General features: G+C 45.1%; 1 protein-coding gene across 1 annotated transcript in view; it reads left to right on the top strand.

Annotated features, from left to right (window-relative positions):
- The first annotated feature begins 3072 nt into the window (after nucleotides 1-3072).
- Nucleotides 3073-6000, top strand: part of CAPN6 (calpain 6) — a 50699-nt gene continuing 47771 nt past the window's right edge. The window contains exon 1 of the mRNA XM_057370119.1: nucleotides 3073-3741. The gene's annotated coding sequence lies outside the window, so the exon portion shown is untranslated. The remainder of the gene's footprint in view (nucleotides 3742-6000) is intronic.

Below are 6000 nucleotides of genomic sequence, written 5' to 3'. Positions count from 1 at the left end.
GTCCCTATCCCAGCCCACATGTCGCTATCCCAGCACCACAGTGATTCCACCTGCTCCCTGTCACTCCTCCATTCACCCAGAACTCCCACCCGGGATCTCACTGGAGAGCCCCCAGCGACCCTTCCTGGACCCCAAGGCCCCTYGGGGAGCTCCCACCACCGCGTGGGGCAAGGGATGGCCAGGCAATGCAAGCCACAACAAGGGAGGGGTAGGCGAGGCAAGGCAAGGCAAGGAAGGGCTGGAAAAGGCAAGGGAGAGGGCGGCAAGGCAAGTGGAGGGCAAGGCAATGCATGGCAAGGAGAGAAAAAAGAGGTGGGGAGGGGTCCAAAGGCAAGGGAAGAGTAGGCAGGGCAAGGCAAGGGAGCTGTCCTGCCTTTGCTACCCCTCCCTTGTCTTGCTTTTCCACACCTCTCTAGTCTTGCCTTGCCTACTGTTGCCTTGCCTCCCCTACACCCCTCTTGCTTTGCCATGCCAACCTTCCCTTGCCTTGTTTTCTCTCGCATTTCCCACCCCATTTCTGCCTTGCCCACCCTCGCATCCCTGGGCGATGTCGCCACCTCGCGGCCGCCGGGCCCGTTCCCCCCGCCCCGGGCTCACCGGCAGCAAACGGTGGATTTTGTGTGTGTCCTGCAGGGAAATAAACCCTGGGRCTGTTCCCTCGCAGGGGTGTTCTCCTGCTCCTTCTCAGGCTCCTTTCCCTCGTGAACAGTCTGGCTGAAAAGTAGCTCCAAGCGCCTGCTCCAAACCCTGCTGATCCAGGGAAGCTGAGCAATGGCAATGCTTTTTTTGTTTGTCTCTGAAACATCTTTGATTTCTTAAGGTTTAGAAATCTTTCTTTTGACKGTGGTTAAATATTGCCCTGTACGCTTCAGCTTCCGTGACAGCTGCAGACAGGGATAAAGCACAGCCCCTTCTGTGTTCTCTGTTTGAGGGGTTGTCTTCGTTTAATTCAGTGCTGTGCAGAAGGTTCACTGCTAGCAAGCCATTAGTTTGGGACTGATCCCTGACTTCCACCCCTTTTGTCATTTATGCTAAATGAAAGAAAGTATGAAGGAACCTTCTATCCAAATTCCATTATGCAAAGGGTGRATGATCCAAGTTCAAAATGCTGTTGTTGAGAAAAATCAGACGTCACCTGGATACAAAACTCTGAAAGGTTTCTGTGAATTTTGGTTAGKTTTCAGATTCTGCCTCTTGGGCTCTTCTCTGTACAAAACTGCTTCAATTAGAAAGAATAGAGTAAACATGTAGGATTTAAGTTGAATCTCTGCTAAAAACCACCTAATGTTTTATTAATAAATTGCCCTGTGAAATTAAGTGAATAATAGATGAATGTAGCTCTGGTGGGACACAAGAACCTAGCAGTGCAGTGTGTGTGCAAGGTGATGGGCATGAATTTATGAAGGTATGAGTGGGCTCTGAGCACAAGGTGCTGAACACAGAGATGTGGGGTACAGAAGGCAGCTTKCCTTGTGAAGGAGCAAGTTCTGTTGGTTACTTGCAGTCTGTGGTTTCTCTTTACTAAAAGGGCTGGCTCTGGGCTCTGGTTTGCCGGCTGAGGATGCAGAAGTCAGGTTTGGAACAGCAGCAAGTCTGGAGCAGGGGAGAGTGCGGTGGGGCACTGCTCGGGGGTGTTTGCAGGCTGTGYGGGAGAGCAGTGAGGAAATCAGGGACACTGGGAGACACAGCACAATCATGGATGGAAACCAGACTAGAGGAGTGGACACATCCAACAAAGAAGCTGAAGGCTGCAGGGATCATCCAAGGATTTCAGATATGATGTTGTAAGGTTAAATGGTTCAAAATAAGTGAGACCTCTTTTCCAGGGYTTTTTTTCCCATTAGTTGTCATCCGTGTGGCTCATCTTGCTGCCTGTCCAAAGGAATTTCTGTTTCTGACAAGACTTCCAGCAAGAGCCCGTCTTCAGCCCAGACAAATCCCATACAATTCTTGGATTACGCCGCTCACATCAAGAAGTTCTTGTGGTTTTGTTCCGCACTGGATCAAAGCAAAGGCAGCTACTGTGAGAGCACATTTTATAAGCTGTGAATATTTATTATCAGCTCACAAAGCGGAATTTTGTTGTGCTCCKTGTGGGGGTTTCCATGTTCTTCCCTCAGCAGTGCAAATGAATCACAGTGTGCGTGTAATATATGTAGGCATCAGCTTTTTGTTATGACTTAAACTCTGATCTACTTACTCAGTCAGGAATTGGAAACACATGGCTTTAGTATGCAGGGCTTTTATACTCATGGAATGGTAAAACTGTAGTGGCAGCTTCCAGAGACTTTCAGTCCAAATTTCAGTGTGCCTTCAAAAGGAATTGGGGTAAAAGAGCAAAAAGTCCTGCAGCAAACCTTACGGTACAGAAATAAGTGATACCTCTTAATCATCTTTAAAGTATTTTGTGGATATAACCCATCCCCTGAGATCCAGTCTCCTTTTGGAAATTTGCTCAATAGCAATGTTTAGGAGAAGGAATGAACCCATTTGTAAACTTAAACCAGTTATGCTAAAATGAGGATTAAATGGAAGAGGAGAACTGGGGAGAATATATGAAACTATGGTACAGATGAAATTTCATAATGCATTTTGAAATGGTGCTTGCTCATAAATTGGACTACATTTACTAAAATACAAATGAAAGCCACATAATGGCAAAATAAATGTGTTATAGTCCTCAAATGAGAAAAAATTCAAGTCAAATTAATCCAGATGTTAAGGATTTACCCAAAAGGAAATTGAGGCTGAGCAAAGTATGAGAAGCTTGTTTTGCCAAAACTGTTGCTTGTTGAGAAGTCTTTTGTGTCCTACTTTTTATTTTGCCATAGCACACAGAAATGGTTTATTTTCTGGGTTCTTACCTTTGTTACCCCCATGAAGTGTTACAACCTCCTTTACTCTGAGAGGGAGAGGAGAAGGACAGGATGAAGACAGGCAGGTTGTGAAGGATCAGAGGTTGGGAGAGCTGATTCTCAGTGGKGCAGGAACAACTCAGCCTCCAGATTCTCTGTGGCTCTTCCACATAGGGCTTCTTCCTCATTTGGATCATTTTCCCCTCCTCAAGGGAAACAGTATGAGTGGAATTAGGGAGTTCCTGTGGACAGCAAAGCCAGGAGAGGCACCCTGAGGCTKCTGCAGGCTCATTACAGCACTCAGAGTTGAGGGCATGAAGCCACTGTGGGGTTCTGGCACATGTCCTGTTCAGCACAGCCCCATCCAGCTGCATCCCATGGAAACTGGGACACTCCTGGCCGGGAGTGTTGGGAGGGACACGCTGAGGCAGAGCCATYGACACTGCCCTTACGCAAGTGAGGAGCACTGTGCAGCCTAATAAGGAATGTAACTTCTTTTTTTTTTTCATGGTGCACGTTAATCTGTTGTTTTCCCTAAAAAAAAAAAAAAAAAAAAAAAAAAAAAAAAAAAAAAAAAAAAAAAAAAAGCCAAACAAACCTTGCAACTCTTGCCAAACAGCCTGGCCTTATCTCCTTCTTCAAGAGTTCATTCACAGCTCCAGCCTCAGTCACAGCTGACAGTTTGTGTGTCAGGAGCACACGAGGCTCTGCACTTTTGGCCAGCTCAGAGGTTTCCTGGTGTCCCTGGAACATCCCTGGAAGAGCACACACCCCCTTGGAGATGTGACTGTGGTACAGCCCAGAGAATTCCAGGTTAAGAAGCAGAGTGTTTGCAGGAACCACTTTGGAGTTCGTTGTGCCCYGAGCAGCGTCTGACCTCAGCCAGGTGAGTGCCTGACTGGTATTTACTGGATTTCACCTTTTTCACCTTTATTTCACCTCTGTTAACCATAATGAGCCCTTCAGCAGCGCAGGAGAAAATGCTTTTGATTACTTGAGTTTGTTTAATGTACATTTCTCTCAGAAAATCACAGCTCTATGCTAACTCTGAGCCAAGCTTTATTGCAGGATTTRTTTCCAAAGTGTGGGTGCTCTCCTTTCTTCTGGGATAACCAATTTCACTCAACTCTTCTCTCTACAGGCATCCTTTACAGTTATTCTGATAAAGAGTGATTTGATCTCTGCTCATATAGATCCCTTTGTTATCCCATCTCTGATCTTTCAAAATCCTGTCTTCACCATGGATTCTTTTGCTGTGAAATTCAAGGGGATGTTTTACTTTTTTTTTGTTGTTATGGTTCTTGTGAAGGAGAGATTTTTGTACTGTGTCAAAAATAATTGATAGGTGGATATATAAAATAATGGAGTGGCCTGATAAGGAGTTACTGATTAATTTGTAATCTCTTTCTGAAGAAAGCTGGTTCCTGTGGTTTCAGCACAAAACCATGGCTTGAATGAATCAAGTGACAATGCTGTTTGCATTTTCTTCTGAGCTTTTTATAGAACACTTGACTGGATTCATGTTAATTKTAACATCTGGCATTTAGTGTACTAAATTACTTTTAAAAGAAAATCTAACTGGAATTGCACCTCTCTGATATTAGCTGAAAATGTGTCTGACCTCGAGGCTATACTGGAAACCGCTGAAGGTCAAGGTATCTTGAAGCAGACAGACACCTGTGCACTTTGGAAAATCCTGAAAGGAGCCACAGGTTTTTGTCTCTGCTTGCAATGATCTTTAAGAATTTTAGCATTTTGTCGAAGGTTTCACCTGGGAACCAGTCAGGTGGAGGCAAAAGTCTGCTCTGCTGCTAATCCCATCGCTTTTTAAATCTTTGCCCTTGCCTGAGGGGAGAGAGAAAATGGTTTTTCTTTTAAAAAGTGTTTCACAGGCAACTGCACTGGGATAAACTCTCATGGGAAAGGCAAGGAGGGAAGAGAAGGAGTCCAGCCAGTGTTCATCCTCTCTGTGTTCCGCCAGGACTTGGAGTAGTTTTGACTATAAAATCAGTACTGTACCGTAGTGCTGAACAATTGTATATTGATTTGTGTTGATTTCACTCAGTTCTTGAGCTGAAAAGATCCCACACACCCCTGACCATCAGCTCTACAAATCTGGCCCAGATGCCGTTGCTTCCCCTTGGGTACAGTCACATGCAAGGGCAGTTTTCCTCAGCAGCTCTTTGCTCCTGTACTCCCATCCTGCAGGGTCAGAATGGGTTTACACTTTATCTCACCAGGAATTGGTGGGAGAGAGAACAAACTGTGAAAATCAATGGCAGGCTCTTGGCAGAGCTCCTGCTCCACTCCTGGGCTTAGGGAATGTCAGGCTGGGTTCTGAATCAGCACCCCACCTCTGCAATGCAATCAGAATTCTGACTCCCCAAGAAGTGCTACAGAACCTCCCCCTCTCCCAGTGAGACTTAAAAGAAAAGCCTGGTTAAGTGTTGTGCTGTTGCAGTACCAGTGTTGTAATTGATTTTATGGTAGAAAAGCTTTGTTTTATGGCCTGATGATTCTGCCAGGCCTTGATGCTGCCTGGGAAAGCAAACAGGTTTGACTGCTCCTGATGTCCAGTTTTCTCCCCCACATTCCTGCTCAGAATTGATAGGATATGGACAGATACTCCCAGATGAAAATATTTGTTCTTCTCTCTTGATTTTAAGCCTGGCAAAACTGCCCAGCAGAACAATGTTGGTGCTGTCCTCTTTCTGCAAGAAGGCAAATGCTTGTGTCTTCTTCCCGTAGCTAATACTTAAGCTGAGCTAACCTTTATTTGCCTATAAAAGTACCRAGTTACAGAGGCCATAAATAGTCAAATTAACCTTATTTTGTTGAAAAAAAAATCTGAAAACTGGTGGAAAGAAGGGCTAATGCTGCTCAATCATGGTATCCTCAGAGCAGCCAGTAAACTTGGTGTTTCATCAGTCAGGGAGAGCACTGCCATCCAAAACTACTCAGAAGTGCTGGATCACAGTCATTAATACTGAACAGGGTGCTATTAAATTAGCCTGTGCAGCCAACTTGATCCAGATTGGATATATTCTTACTAATGCAATTACACATCCACACAACATGGATTTAACACTGAGTTTATATTTTTTTTATTGGCTTATGCAGAGGAAGAGAGGATATCCAGTCCAGC

This window comes from Malurus melanocephalus, unplaced genomic scaffold (assembly GCF_030028575.1).
Source record: "Malurus melanocephalus ecotype Western Australia unplaced genomic scaffold, MMel_1.1 scaffold_120, whole genome shotgun sequence".
Lineage (NCBI taxonomy): Eukaryota > Metazoa > Chordata > Aves > Passeriformes > Maluridae > Malurus > Malurus melanocephalus.
Note: the sequence above shows the minus strand (reverse complement) of the source record. Positions and strands in the feature narration are given on the sequence as shown.